The sequence below is a fragment of the Lycium barbarum genome, chromosome 9 (genome assembly GCF_019175385.1).
Source record: "Lycium barbarum isolate Lr01 chromosome 9, ASM1917538v2, whole genome shotgun sequence".
NCBI lineage: Eukaryota > Viridiplantae > Streptophyta > Magnoliopsida > Solanales > Solanaceae > Lycium > Lycium barbarum.
Window position 1 is genome coordinate 110719630 of NC_083345.1, and position 16565 is coordinate 110736194.

Here is a 16565-nt window from a genome sequence, read left to right on the forward strand (position 1 = left end):
TGCTATTGAAATTTCTTTTGCTTCATCTTAGAAACACGTTAATTTTGGTATGCTACTTTTCTGATATGGTAGAAAAGGATACCCATTTATGTATGGTTAAAAATCGAATCAAATCGAGCCAGACATAATAACCAAACTGACAAATATTTATTTTATTTAGTTTGGTTTTAGTTTTAATAATGACAAAACCGATCCAATTGGGTTTTGGTTTGATTTTATTAATGACCATTTTTTTGCTTAGAAAAGAAGATTCAAATTCCATCTCACAAAATCACGAATATTTCTTCTCTTGTTTAGAAGGATAATTTATTTATTTAACACAACCAAAGGGTTACATAGTCCAACCATATTACATAGAAGAATATTTCTATAAATTTATGCCTCTCCTCTTTATTTTTGAGGTTGAAAAATTAAACTTAAATAATTCTAAAATAGCACAACACATGAAACCCGAGAACTTGAATTATGGAGAGGCTTTGTTTGCTCGGTGTTTCTTCCTTTCTGAGAGCAATTTTGCAAACCTACAAAGAATAAATTATTATAATTAGAAATAAATAGATTTACGAAAAAACTTAAAAACCTAAATTCTACATCTTCCCAATGTTTAGCAATTCACTTTGATTTTGACAGTCAAATTTATTATATGTCTTAATTTGAAAAATTACAAAGTTTCATAATGTAAAGAATTACTGTATTTTGAATCTTGTCGTTTTAAACTACATGTGTTTATAACATACCAAAAGCCCTTTGAGCCTATAAAATATACGCATTTTGAGGTTAATATCTAACTACGATTTAATTGATTACAACTAAAAAGATTTTATGTATTTTACCTCTTTAGAGCTTCCTCATTGGTTTCAGGATCCTCTTTGGAAACTGGTTTCTTCAGCAAGTTTTGACCAACTTGTACCAGTAAGTTCATATTAGCCTCTGTAGCATTATCGATTACGGTAGTTGAACCTGTTAGCGCATTTTCCTGGTATTACATATTACGAACAATTAATTATTTAGATAAATTGAAAAAGAAAGTATGTCACATAAATTGAAAGCGACGAATTATTAGGAGTATTGAATGTTATTGAGCGAGATGTCCTTACTTGAATCCTGAGGTAATTCTTTGCAGCATTAAGATCATGAAAGACAGTGGAAATGTAATAATCATTCATGTCAGCACTTGCTCTAGATACCATTTGAAGTAAAGGGCTGGAATTATTATGATATAGCCATTTAAGAGCACCCCATTTAGCTGCTTCTTGTGCTGTGTATGTATGATAAAAATCTGCAGTAGTGCCAGTGCCTAATGAGAGCAGCAACATTTGTGTGTAGTTCATTAACTTGATAGAGGCGAATGCTGGATCCGCTTCCGCCGCACGGTTGGTTGCTATGCTAAGGGCAACTAAGGCCTGTCAAATCATATATATACAATCAAAACTCTCAATAACAGTCGTCCTTTATAATAACATTTAATTATAATAATCATATTTTATGTGGAACCAATTATTCATGTTTTTTTTTCCCTTATAATCCTCCTTTGGGGGGGGGGGGGGGGTTGGGGTTTGGCAAGACTTCTACCTGTTTATTAATCACCAATAAAGTAGTACATAAGAGAGGGGGACATAAATACAAACCTCTCTTTTGAACTAAATGGGGAACGAACATGCTCATCCCTTTACATTTGTGATGAAGATCAATGTAGTTAGCTATACAGGGATCTATGCATCTAATTGGTATATCTATACATGGATGTTTTATGTTGTATTATATGTTCTCTAAAATAACATTTTGTTATAGTAACAAAAATATAAGTATCAAAATAAACGATGTCATTTTAGAGAGATTTAACTGAATATGTATTAACTAGTAATGATCAACTAAAATGAAGTCGTAATTTTAAATGCATATTACATAAAAAAAAATTGTGGTGAAAAAAGGAAAATATTGTATATATTAGTATGAATCATCAGAACGGTGAATAATTAATTATTCGCGCTCTGACCATTATAACAAGCTGAGATATTCCTAACAAAAGAAATTGCCAGATACCTATAATAGTATTATAACTAAGCATATTTTATTCTCTAGCTAGAAAGATTAACTAGTGAAAATGTTGATTGAAAAAAGTGATATTTGTTGGTATGATAATCAAAGACCCATTGTGATTATTAAAAGTAGAGTTATTATTAAATAAATATGAGGGAATGAATGTACCGGATTATTAGCAGCAATACCACCGTCAACAAGATTGAACTCATAGTTATTTCCTTGACCATCATTAGTGACAAAGTAATGTGGAGGCAAATAAGTTGGAGCTGCTGCCGTGCCGTAGCCTATGTCAGACATCTTAGCATCCAAATAAGGAGAATTTGCTATCTGTATATGTGTTTCAAAATACAGAATAGCTATTAGGAGTCAATTGCTTTAATTGTCACTCAATTATTCGGTAAAGTCACTTAATTTAATTTGTATCAATAAAGTCACGCAACTATGTATATTCATTTAATAATAATAAAGTCACTTAACTTAGTTTTGAAGGTCCAGATCTAATTGATATTGTATTATTTAGAGCTTGTTTGGCCTAGCGGTTCTGAGGCTAAAAACATTTATTTTTTTTAGAAAAAAAGAATTTTTTTTTTTGGATACTTGAGGTGTTTGGCCAATTAATAAAACTGTTTTTAAATAGAAGAAGAAGCAATTTTTCTGCGGTTGGGGAGAAACTGAAAATTTCTGCTTCTTGAAAAAGCAAAAGCAGAAGCAGAAATTAATTTTCTTCGAGACAAAAATCTCTCTACAATAAATACATATTTACTAAGTATATCTCTCATTAATCCATTAGGGATGAAATCATTGAGAATCTTCATGATGTATGAAGGATTCTACTTATTTTTGTGTTGATTTTTAATTTGCGGAATGATTTTGAATTTTATTTTGGTTGTAGTTTATTAGTATATTTAAATCATCGTAATGATATTTCATCAATATTTAATATTTTTTATTCATTTATGTATTATATTAATTGAAAATTTTAATATGTATTTTTAAATTTTAATTAGTTAAAAGTCAAAACTTAATTAAAGTCTTTCATAATAGCTATGTAAATTAATTTTTCTCTGTAAAATCTTGATAGTAAACGTTTATTGATACTTATCCTTTTTCATAATTTGATACTCAAAAGCACTTTCTTAAGAAGACAAGTCAAACACAATCTGCTTATTAAAAATAGTTAAAAGCACTTTTCAAATGAATTAGCCAACTACAAATTACTTCTCATAAAAAGTACTTTTTTGAAAAGCAATTCTCAAAATAAGTAGTTTTTAGCTGCTAGGCCAAACGAGCTCTTAGTGTAGCGTTCAGGTCTAGAGCTACCATAAAAAAAATTGTTTATTTTGCCAAGTTAGATTTATTTTAATAATTGGAAGTGACAAATCCAACTAGAGTGGCTTTATAAGAGAAAACATAAAAGTTGAGTGACTTTATTGATATAAAACTAAGTGACTTTACCAAATAACTACACATAGTTGAGTGACTTTATTGATTACAAAATTAAGTCAAGTCACTTTACTAAATACTTAGACATAATTGAGTAACTTTATTGATACAAAATTAAGTTAACTGTGACTTTACTAACGAATAACACGTTATCTGCACTTGCATATCTAGCTGATATAATATATGGAAGACTTACCTTCGATTTACTGAATATAATTGGCTGATTTTTCTTGATGTCAAAGGTTGTAAGAACAACATCTGTTAAAGCCTGACGCAAACGAGTCTCTCCCAACTTATCTTGCAGAACTTTGTGAAAATATTTTCCATCATATTTAGGGCCTAGAATTGGAGGATAGGCGCTGCAATTGAAAATATAAACATAATATTTATACTATGAATGTAATTTTTTATATTATCGATACAATATTTTGCTTGTCATGGTAGGTTACTTGACTTATCTTTCTAAATATATAAATTCTAGTTACTTAGTGTTTAAATAAAAAATTTATTCTAAGTGATCTTAGTATAAAAGTTAAACTTAGAATAAAATTGTTAAAAATATAAAACTATACCCAGGTGGGAAAATCTTTGGGCCACGCTCGAAGTAAAATGGTACAATATCTCTGGCAGCATAGAAGGGGCGATTCTTCTCATTTGGAGCAGTTATCATAGTGGCCAATAAGCCACCTGTACTTTACTAATCTGCAAGTCTTACATCAACTCCGTCCAATTCCTGACTCAGAAATAATCCTTCATGAATCAGATACGTTTATACAAAAGAATTTTTTTTGTTCAATTCCTTTTAAGCTTGAATTTCTTGTATTTCACCAATTGTTTTATTTTCAAGTACGCAATAGATTTATGTTATTTTGAACTATTTTTATATATAGTTCGGGCACAAGACCCTTATAGTAGGCTGGACCAAAACCCAACCTAAAGAGTGTTGTCTTTAGAAACAACTTGTTTAGGAAAAAAATGCATAAGTAAATGCGTAATACATGTAATTAATTTCATAGAAATATTTCTTTGTATGAATTGTTTATTTAAGTCATATCTTACACAATAAAGTCTTTTTTCAGATTGGAAATGACCAGGGGAAAAAAACAGTTATTTGCTCTATGTATACGTGCTGCTCCAAAATTTTTTTTGAGTAAAACTGTTAACTTTAATGTGCCAGGAAGAAGAATGCAATTTGTAATTTTTATTTTGACTAAGTTATAAACAATGAGAGTGTAAAATTTACTAAACAAATCTCTACCGTTCCCAGAAGATCGATTTAAGCTACCAAGTGAATTTACTATTTTTTTCTCCTATGTAGGTGGGGGTTTCGTTTTGTATCTTTTATGTTCACATGAAATATTCGAGACTTAAGGTTATCTCAAAAACTAACATAAAAAAATGAAAAAATAGAGCATTATGAAAAGGATAACTTAATTGAATCACTCGATGACCTGCCAAAGTGCCAATGATCAAAGTAAAATTATTGACTAGCAATAAGTTAAGGTTTGCCCTGATTTTTTCTTACTATAATTGGATTTTATCTTTTCTGGAAGGAACGATAAAGAATTTATCTAATTGATTTAATTTTACTTTTTTCAAAACAAAAATATAAATCTTGATTTATATTTGGATAACCACTTTTTTGGAGAAAATATTTGATTCCTATAAATTGAAGATCCTTCCTACTCACACAACAACAATAGTATCCAGAATGTATTAAAAGAGTTTTGTCACTACAAAAAAGTATAGAAATGACAACAAACAATTTAATATTTGGCAACAACTTAGTTTTCTTATTGGCAAATGAAATTTTTTGTTGCCAAAGAATTTAATTTTGTTGCCATAGTATTGATTATTGTTGTAAAGAATACTTTTGGCAACAACAAAAAAAGTTGTTGTGCGTTGTTGCAATAACAGCCGTTGGAAAAAGTCTATGCAACAAAAAAAATTATTGTCAAAAGTACTTTTTGCAACAATAATCAATATACAGCAACAAAAAAAAAAAATTGTTGCCAAATATATTTTTTCTTGTAGTGTGTTTAGAGAAGATATTATTTTCTCCATAATTTTATGTTATCTATTGTATTAGTTTCATCATATGTAGGTCAATCGATCAAAAGTTATTAAAGATTATGCCCCTTTTAGTTTACTTTTTTTTTTGTCTGGTTTATCGTTGATCAAGATTTGCTACTATTAGTTGCTGCTTTATTAGTTCGAATCCAACACAATAAGCATTGAAATAATACGATTCAAGTGTAGAAAAATAGTGATGCCTCACATACCTAAAAAACTACGTATATATACTGTATATATATACCTGGAGTTGACCTTCAAGAAAAGCAAGAACAGTAGCCCGGATAATTCCTTTCATGCCACCTCCATCCATACTAAGAACTGTCACCAATTCTCCTACCACAGGGGATGCCACTACAAAAAAAAAATTCCAAAAGTTGCCATTTCAGATAATTCTTTTTTGCAAGGAATTAATTAAATAGCTCTAAGTGTTAGGCTTTTCTTGGTGCCTTGAGCATTATCTAACCAGCAGGGTTTATATAATCACGTAAAGAGTCAAAGGTGACATGTATCGATAATCCAACTTTTGGAAAGTTTTATATTCAGCCTACAAGTTACCAACAAAAGTTGTGTGACACTCTTCTCTTTGGAAAGTGGCTCATTGTGTTGCCCCCTTATAATTCACTCCTTTTCAATTTTCACTGTAATAAAAATTCCTAGCATACTCCTCATGGTAAAATCGGATGGTGTAAAGTTTTCAGAGAAGATAATAAAATGGTCCATTATGTTTGAGCAGAGGCGGATTCGAAAATCGGAGGTTCCGGGTGCCAGACTACTTGAACATATAGATGTGTTGTTATTTATCCATATAGGGTAACTATTTGGTCGGCTTGATCAACTTTGAGCTTCGGTTCAGGTTATTCATCTTTCTGATTATATAAGGGTCATTCGCACAAATGCCCCTATTTCGGGGTGGTCTTTCATTTTTGCCCCTCAAAACTATGATTTTAAATTTTTGTCCTTCAGCACTTTTTATGCGGCATAAGTTTAGATTTCACTTGGTATAGTTTATATTATATCACACAAGTTATGTCAGATATGACAAAACTTTCAAACTCCACAAAAAGAGCGAACTTAATTCCTACAGAACTTATGTCAAGCGAAGCAAAAGTTTAGATTCCAAGATAATTGTTACGTAACTTGTGCCGAAAGAAGCAGATTTGGATACTTTCATTAAATGAGTAGCAGGAGCAAAAATTAAAGACAAGTGCGTTTGAAGGGCAATCCGTGCAAAAACTTCATTTTATAGACAACTCGATAGAACGATACATGAAATAACTCCGATAACATGGTGCAAAGTAAAACAACTTCTAGCACATTACTAATATTATAAATATATATCATTCATTTCATATTCTAAAAACACTCAATAATAGCATAATTACTTATATTTTAAAATATTTCACGCTTTATGTAGTAAATTAAACAATCATTTATTCGTTTAGGAGATATCTTATTAATTGGTGTGCTTAGAAGAATTATTAGTAACATTAAGCAAGAGTGTTAGACACTAATACACTATGGGGTCGTTTGGTTTGAAGACAAGTTATACTGGGATAATTAAGTTATGATAAGATTAGTAATGTTGGATTAGTTATACTGAGATTATTTCTTATTCATTGTTTGGTATGTTGCATTAAAATTAACATGCATTGTTTAATTTCATAGAAGAAGTTGTTTGTTTACAAAATACCCTCCACCCTATTTAACCTAAAATGCCTAAAATTTCCCCTCTTCTTGCTCCTTTATCCGTTTGAAACACATCAATTCTCTTTTGAATATCTACTGACTTCTTTCTTCTTCTTTTTCTTTTCCATGATACATTTTCCCTTATCTTTTTGTCAATTTGATGCCCTTTTATGGTTCTTTTATGATCTCAAGTTAGGATTAGTTGTTTTGCATTAGAACAAAACTCTTTCGATCCCTTTACTCTTTTGGATTTATATGGTAGGCAATCTGAAATATAACCATTCTAAATTCAAGAATTCAACAAACATTGCACAACTATTCGCAACATTTAGAGGAAGAGCAAAAGGGATCAAGAACCTAGAATTTGCCAAGTTGCTAAGAACATGCATAACGCATTCATTACGCAAAAGGCTCCAATTGTTAGTCATTACAGATGAAAATTAGTTCCAGGAGCTAGCTTTTAAAATAAGATAGATTCAACAAAGTGAATAAACAGAATGAGAAAAATAGACAACGAAATGAGAAAATGGAAAGGATTATTATTCAACCTCAGGGCTATTTTAGTCAATTCGTTGTTTTATCCTGGGATAAGTTATTCTAGGATTATTATTTTACCCTCTGGTGGGTATAAGTTATCTGTTATTCCAGTACTATTTTTAATACTGGGATAGCTTATCCCAAAATTAGTAATCAAAAAAATGATAAGGTGGTACTAAATTTTTATCCCATCACCATTTTTGCTTATCCGTCGTACCAAACCATCCCAATTAGTTTCCAAGTGTGCCCACAGGTGGTGTTACTTAAAAATAGGAAGCAAACCTCTCCCTAAGGAGAAGCTCCTATAAGTAGCGTTTGATGCCAAAATGAAGTATTAAATAAAAAAAAAAAAAAAAGCAAAGAGAATTTTTTTTAAATAAATCATTCAAACCCCCAAGAAATAAGAGAGCTCCGGTAGCACTAGAAACGAAAAAATGAAAAAGAGATAAGAGAGAAACAAGTTTTTGTATACATAACAAATATAGACTAGACATATAATGTTTTGTTGGAAAGAATAATTTATAAATAGTCGGACCCACAATAGAAAATAGGACAGAGGAAAAATTGAAAGAAAGAAAAAAGATGAGAGGGGGTGAGAGTTGATAACGTTCAAATTCACTCCTCAAAGAGAAAGTGTATACGGTTGAATGCATTATAATATACCCAACTATGAGTCGGAATCGAATCCCACAGAGGACAATACAAGGCGATCAAGAAAGTAAAGGAATTATCACCAACTAAGCGAAGCCAAACACTTTTGCAATATTTGGTTTTTGGTTTTAGAACTAACAAAAATAAAACTAACCTAGAAAGCAAGTAAAATGATCAATGGCCACAAGCACGGATACAAGGGACATCACTCTCAAGTAACGGTCCAATGTATTTTACGATTTTACAACTAAGAGCGAGTTTATGTTAATGATTTCTCAAATCTCATTGAAAGTCTTCCAACCAAATCAATGAATTTCACGCTAAGCTTTTTCAAGCCTTGGAGTGCAGTGATATTAAGCACAATCAATTTAACCTCAAGTTAATTATTCTATTCTTAACTCAAGTTATTAGATGAGGTTTAAAGCCCCAAATCCTTGCTATTTACTCTTTTCCTAACCATTATTTTCTTTTCCGATCAAAGTCAAGGTAAAATGCACCCTTAATGTTTGCAACCACTAAATGACATTAAAGCTTGAAGAGTAAATAGAGAAACATTGACCCACTTCATCTGAAAAAATAAAAATTGTTAATACATAAGCAAAACAAGATATTCAATCTAAACTTTAATCATGAATATTTTCATAAACAAGATTCAAGTGAGAGAATAAAATACAACACACTTAGTAGGCGTTTGGTCATGAAAACCAAATGTTTTTCACTTTATTTGGAATTTTGAAGTTGAGTTGAAGATGGACTTGTGTTTGGTTATAGTTTTTGCAAAGAATATTTGGTTGTTTGAATGTATTGAAAGTGAAAAAAGTGAAAACATAGTTTTAAGAGTTTTTCAAATAAGTTGTATTTGAAATTATCATGGCCAAAAGTTAATTTCCAAATAAAGTGAAATAATTTTCCGCAAAAAAGAGAAAAAAATTCATGGCCAAACGGGTCCTTAAATATGCAATACATAACAAGGAATTGAAGAAAGAGTTAAGAGTTTTCTCATTAAAGCATTTCAATCTTCTCTTCCAAGGTGTTGGTTTATGAACTACCCTAGCTCTCCAAGCTTGAAAAATATGGCCAAAGATATGAGAAATTTCCCCCAAGCCTTCCTTTTGTAGTTCCACAATTTTCCAAATCAAAATTTGACCAAAACAGCCCCAAACTTTCATAATTTCAATTCTGGCCCCTTTTTTTGCATTTTTAGCCACTTTTTCCATTTTCTTCGATTAGGCTCCTTTTTGCCTCTTTTTCACTTAGTTTCTTTCCGATCACTTCTAAATCACAAAAGAAAATATAAAGTAGAATTAAACGACATTAAATGCACTATTTTCTCAATCAAACATAGCAAAAATCTAAGATTAAAGAAGAAATAAGTTGATAAAATATCGACTTATCAAACCCCTAACTTGAACCTTTGCTTGTCCTCAAGCAGGTCAAAACTTGCAATTTGCTTCAAAGGATTCAATTCAATAGTGCATCAATATTATACCAAGTCAAAAAGCTCCACTTTAAGCACAAATACATGACTTTGATTGGTACCAACAATTAATCCAAAGCATATGATCACCAACAAAATCTCAAAAAATCTTTTTTTTTAAGTGCTCAAATATCAAACTAATCAAAGTAGCAATCAACTCATAACACTAAAGCTTCAAAATTTACCTCATTATCACAAAACAACTTTCTTTTGTTCATTCCTCTCAATTGAAAAATGAAACAAATTCACAACTGAAATTTCTCATGTGCCCTCACAATCAAGAGAGAATCCCAACTCATAAAATACAATTTAAAACATAAATGGGATATCAAATGAAAAAAAAAAATAGCTCTCTCTCTCACACAAAGATGTTCAAATGCACACAAATAGTACCATAGGCTTGCCCTTTATGTATTTCTCCACTAATGTGGACACACTTGGTTCAAAATCAATTAAGACTTAAAGGGTTGTAATGTAAGCTTTTGGTTAAGGTAGGTCACAATTTGGATAAGGTAGGGCACAATTTGGATAAGAGTGACTCAAAACCTCTCTAAGCACTACAATTTGCAACAATCAAAACACACTTTCTTTTGAACTTTTCCACCCTTTTCTTCATTTTTCATTTCACCAACTAGTCTTCCTTTTATTCACAACTCTTTATTATTCCTTTTTTTTTTCTTTTCAAAATAACAAGGAAGTTTCCAAAAAAAAAAAAATCTTTTTCTATTCTACTACTTCATTTTTTTTCCACCTTTTCACATTTAAAGTAACTCCCACATCACAATTTTTTCAAACCATCACCCCCAAACTCATACTTTTAGCCTATATTTGCACTTTCAAACACTTAGGGAGATAGGATGCCAAAAGATAGGTCAATAAAGAACAAAAGGTTAAAGCTTGTAACATGGTTGCCCAAAAAAAGGTTAAAGGCTCAAAAAGGGGTTGACTAGGGAAATATGCCAGGGTAGGAAATTTAAGACACAAATACGGTTCAAGGAAGGCCTAACTTCATTTCTCAAACCAAATGTAGTCTAGTATTTCGCCTTGAAACTCATTCCGGACAAGTTCTAGACCACAAATAATGCAAAAGAAACCCACAAAAATCTCATCACACATGGCACATGATAATCCAAGTAGAATATGTAATCCAAAACCCAATTGAAACAAATGAACTCAAAGAAAATCACTTATAGCCTAAAGAGACAATTTAGTGAACAAAATAGCTAAACATTGAATCTGAAAGTCACAATAAGAATCCTTACTTCAATCATTTTAGTTTTCAAAAATCAAGAATTCATATGCCAAGGTTTAAATGTGTTGGTACCAAGCAAGCCAAAAATTGACCAAGGGGCAAAAAATCACATCCCAACACCATTTTTACTCCTAAACTACCTAAAAACACCCGGTTCAAAGAAAATTAGCATCCTCGAGAAAGAAACGCAGTACAAAGAAAATCCAACGATATTGCTACTAAAAAAAAATACCAACAAAAATTAAAGACGCTAATAACGAAAAGAAAACAACAAAAGTAACTAATCCACAACTACATCAATAATCGCAAAATAAGCACGGTAAGGGCACAAAATATCCATACATTAACCATAAGCCCGACAAGGGAACAAGTGAAGCATAAATATGAAATTAAAGTATACTCCCAAATGCCACCCCCAACAAAAAATATTGAATTGTCCTCAATGTAACTATATAATAAAAACCAAGAAGAGGGACTCCCTGAAAATATGTGTAATTGAGATATTGCATTGTTTCTGCTTCACCTTGAACTATTCCGGATGAATTAGTGGCCATTTTCCTGTCAAGCATGTACAACATCGTAAAATGAAGCATTTGGGCCAAAGAAACGGTTAGGAATGGAAAAGAATAGCCCCCGGAAAGTTTCAGTCTTCTGCCAAACCTCAGGACCTTGTCCAATTCGCAACAGATTCCTATTGAAACTCAACTTCTCCTACAGTAGTGCAATGCTACATTAATCACTTTCATTTTGCCCTAGCAACCTCTTCACAGTTACCAAACCACTCTCAAATCTCTTTAGTTATCATTATGAGGTTTTGAAACTTTCAGACTCAAATTGCTATCCAAATTAGACCCCAAAGGTGAGATCTCCAGTTCATATGAAAACCAAAAAGAAATGGTCACTCAAAGTGCAATAACATACCCAATTTAGTATCCAGCTTAGAAGTGGTACCAATGTTTACCCCGAATTTAGGTAATCAATTGAATTTGTAAGTGAGGTGTAGGATATGTGCATAAATTTTAATCTATTTTTGGTTGATATGGAATATATATGAACTCGTGTGTGAGGGTAAATATATATATATATATATATATATATATATATATATATATATATATATGTGTGTGTGTGTGTGTGTGTGTGTGTGTGTGTCAACAACTTGAGCTAAGATGTAAAGGTTGATGATTAAGCTAATATAATATTGAATGAAAGATCACAACTCCACAGATTCAGGCTAAAGAGAAAGGAAGATAATGCTTTGATATTTTTTTTGCTATTACAATACTAGATCTCAAAAAGCCAACCCCCTAAAAGTGGAGAAATGTCCTCTATTTATAGTTTTGCCTCATGGGCCTTACATTTAATACAAAGCCTTTTTGGAATAGAAAAAATCCTAAAAGGATAAGATAGGGCCGTACGATCTGACACCCGTACGGTTGCCAGTACAACATGTCAAAACAGTCTTGACGTGTGGCAACTCTGCAACTGATTAACCACACTAACGGCCACGATCAATTCGGTCATGGAAACCGGACTAACGGCCACGATCTATTTGGTCATGGAAACTAGACTAACGGCCACGATCAATTCGGTCCCGGAGAAACCGGACTAACGTCGATGCAAAGTTTGGTCTGGAAATACCGGACCAAACAGATTTAATCCACTTTTCTCGGATCAGCTGCACTTGGTGCAATCCCATCAGTACGAAGGAAAGACTTCGTACTCATGCTTGTTTCTTCTTATTCTCGGTTCCCGGTCTCACCGGTCTTGCATACATCCGGTTTTTACCGTATACAGATAGTCCCCACACTTCCTGGACCGGAGTAACGGGAAGTGGATGAGTTACAAAACCGGCTGTTCCATAAGCTCGTTCTTATCTTTTCATTTTGGCAGGAACAGTTATGTCACGTCCTGATGTGGCGTGATTTTACGCCACAATTGATGCTTTTCGGCTATAAGCGTTACTTGTTTTTAAGCAAAGTCTACGTGATTTAATGTGTTTTTTAGTGGATTTCAGGTATCAAGTGTTTTGATGGCCAAAGTTGAAGAAGCGGAGAAAATAAGAGTCACTGAAGAGGCAGTTTGACAGAGCAATTAGACGGGCCGTAAAAACGTTATACGGTCCGTCAAATTGACCATATAGTGGTCACAGTGAGCAATGATAGATGAACCATTTCTGCGGAACAATTATACGGACCGTAAAAGTATTTGACGGACCGTCAAACTGACCGTATAGTGGTCACAGTGAGCAATGATCGCCGAGCCATTTCTGCGGGACATTTATACGGTCCGTAAAACTGTTATACGGACCGTCAAATTGAAGCGTAAAAATGCTGTGATATTTGACGGATGAGAGGAAGTAATTTTACGGTCCGTATAACAATTTTACGGACCGTAAAATGGAACGTAAACCCAGCGCGACGGGCAATTGTGTCTTTTCACTTCTCACGATTTTGGCTCCTATAAATACTTAATTGTAGGGTTCTTGTATGCAGTTTTTTTGCCTCAGACCTCAGTTTTTATATTTCTTAGGATAAGTATCTATATTTTTGAGCTCTTTTGGAGATTGCAAACAATTGCAAGTAATTTCTCAAGTCCATTCAATCAATTGTAAGCTTTATGATTATCATTATTTCTCATTGTTCTTCTTCTTTATGAGTAGCTAAATTCCCCTACTAGGGTTGTGAACCCAATGATGAGTGTTTTGTGATTGGGTTTGTGATTGATATACACATAATGGATTATTAGGGTTTAGTTATTCTTCATTCTTCATTCATAATTAATGGTTGCAAACATTGATTAAAACCATAAACCCTAAATTATTTGGGAAAATAATTAGGATTGGTAAGAATAAGTAACAAGAACTCAAAGCTTTAAACTTTGTTTAATAAATTCACTTAGGAATAAGAAGAATTTACTTGGCATGATTAATCGTTCTTCATAGTCACTTTCTTATATTTGGAAAAATCATAGAAAGATATAATCTTTATTTATTGGGAAATAGTAGAGATTCACATAGAGATTAAGTGCATTCATATAATGATCCATTACAAGTATATCAAGATCAATACCCATGATCATACACCCTATCTAACGGGGATACAACCTTAGTTTCTTTTACCATAAATTTCCACCAAAGCAATAGTTCAGCAATTAGTCATAGAAACAACCAACTTTTACACCAATTATCGGATTAAGACATTAGACCTAGAACTTAGCATCTACGATTTTAGTAACCTTTTCACACCATATTCCCTGTGGGATTCGACCCCAACCTTGTTGAGTTACTATATTTGACAACGTCCGCGTTATACCGCGTCCCTCTACCATCAGCCACGTGTCTCATCCCGAACGGCCGACTTCGGTAACCGCCGTAATGCACATCATTTCAAATCATGTCTCATTAATTGTGGGACACGTGACACCCCCGGTTGGCCAACCTCTGCAACTGCTACAGTTACTACGCCTATATAAGGCCATTCATCCCTTCATTTCACCATTTTACTTCTTCACTTTCTTACTTCTTCACTTCTGATCATCTTCATCCCATATTCTTTGCTGGTTTCAACCGTTTTCATCCCTCAACTTGTTGCTTATATTGATTGTAAGAAAACCAACTTTGCCAACCTTTCATCTGCTATTTTTCGATTGAAAGTGCTGCTTTGTTTCTTCTCTCACTTTGTCATTTTGAATTTTTCTTTCAACTACTTCTTCACTCTTTCTTATTTTTTAACTTGTTCCTTCTCCCTTATCGAATTCACCAAATCTCCTTTTCCATTATCAAATTCATCAATCTCCTTTTCCACATCTTCCAAATGTCTGCCAACACCGAAACCACCTCCCAGGATGTTCCCTCGGTTTCTTCTCAAGGAGCCGAGCCAACTTCACGACCCAAGGGAAAAACCGTCGTTGAGCCCACTTCATTGGAGATAGTACCGTCCAAACCCAACTACAACAAATAATTTGAAGTCGAGAAGCCTTCTCCGGTTGCGGATAGAGGGTTCGATGTAAGGCGATATCCTTCGTCCATCACCGAGGATAAACTTGACCAGGTCCGGGCTGATTGCGGATGGGATAACCGTCCGGTACAAGTGTTCGCCCCCGGGCCTAACGAATCTTTCGCCGATCATAAGGAAGGTTTCCTGTATATTTACACTTATCCCTTTACACTCAAGCTCAACCCCCCAATTGACTCGGTTATTTTGGATATGTGCCGGACATATAACGTAACCTTGGCCCAAATTGGTCCTATAATCTGGAGGATCGTGGCCTGCCTCTGGCTGTTGGCCAACAATATAAAAAGGGAATTTACGATGACACATTTCATCTGTTTATATTCCCCGAGGCTATTCCGAGGGGGCGTGATAAAGCTCGTCCAGCGAGGTCGGAACCCGATCTTTTCGAAGATGGATGAAGATAGAGACCGAGGTTGGTTAGACCGCTTTTCCTAGTGAGGACCTCAGACATTATTACGGCTGATTATATGCCCTTCCCGGAAGGGTGGAATGATAATCGTAAGTTTCTCAGTTCTCCCTTCAATAATTAATCTTTCCCTTCAATAGTTAAAACTTGAATGCTTTGTCAAACACTTGTATTCACACTATTTCTCCCCTTCTTTTTATCAGTTATGGCATGGATACCTCCGGCTGTCCGGAACATGAATGAATGGGTCGGAGCACTCATCGGTCAACATACCCATGATGAACGGACATGGGGGCATCTGTCGTGCCGATGGGTTTTCCAAAATCACGGTAATACTCTGCTTGAGTTGGAATATATTGTGTCTTCTACTTTTTCCTTTCCTTTTTATAACCTCTTCGGTATTCGAGTTTACCCAAGGGCTCGGTGGAGCCAAGATCGGAGCCAGAAGCCGAGCCAGCTGTGCCGGCACCTGAATTTTATTCAGCGGGGACATCCCGTATTATTGCTTCTGCCAATAAAAGGCGGAGAAAGCCCTCGGACAAAAGGCAGAAACCGAGGAAGAGGGCAAGGAGCGTCGTTCGGACTCTAAGGGATGAAACAGAGCCCGATTTCCTTGTTCGGAGGGTCGGTGTGACCACCTCCATTGCTTCTGTTCCGGAGGAAGAAAACACCATACCGCTATTTCCTTAAACCGGGGAAGGACCGTCAGCTCCGGCTTTGCACACAAGTGGGGAAGAAGTTCTTTACCCGACTCCTCTAAGGTCAATTGAATATGTTGAAATTTCAGGTAAAGCTTCATCTCAAGAGACCCCCTTGCGAAGGACCAGAAGATCCGGGCTCGCGTCGACTGTTGAGGCCGAACAAGGAGCTGAGTCAATCCCTGAGACTGAAGCTCTAATGGATGTCGGTCCACTGCCCGGTGATGAACTGGCTGCAACATCCGAAGCATCTGCCTCTACCGAGCCTGTTGTGGCTGCT

The 16565-nt window shown here is 34.0% G+C and overlaps 1 pseudogene; it reads right to left on the bottom strand.

Moving 5' to 3' along the window:
• Positions 1–356: 356 nt before the first annotated feature.
• LOC132612160 (probable inactive patatin-3-Kuras 1) lies at positions 357–15487 on the bottom strand (annotated as a pseudogene).
• Between the last annotated feature and the right edge of the window lie 1078 nt (positions 15488–16565).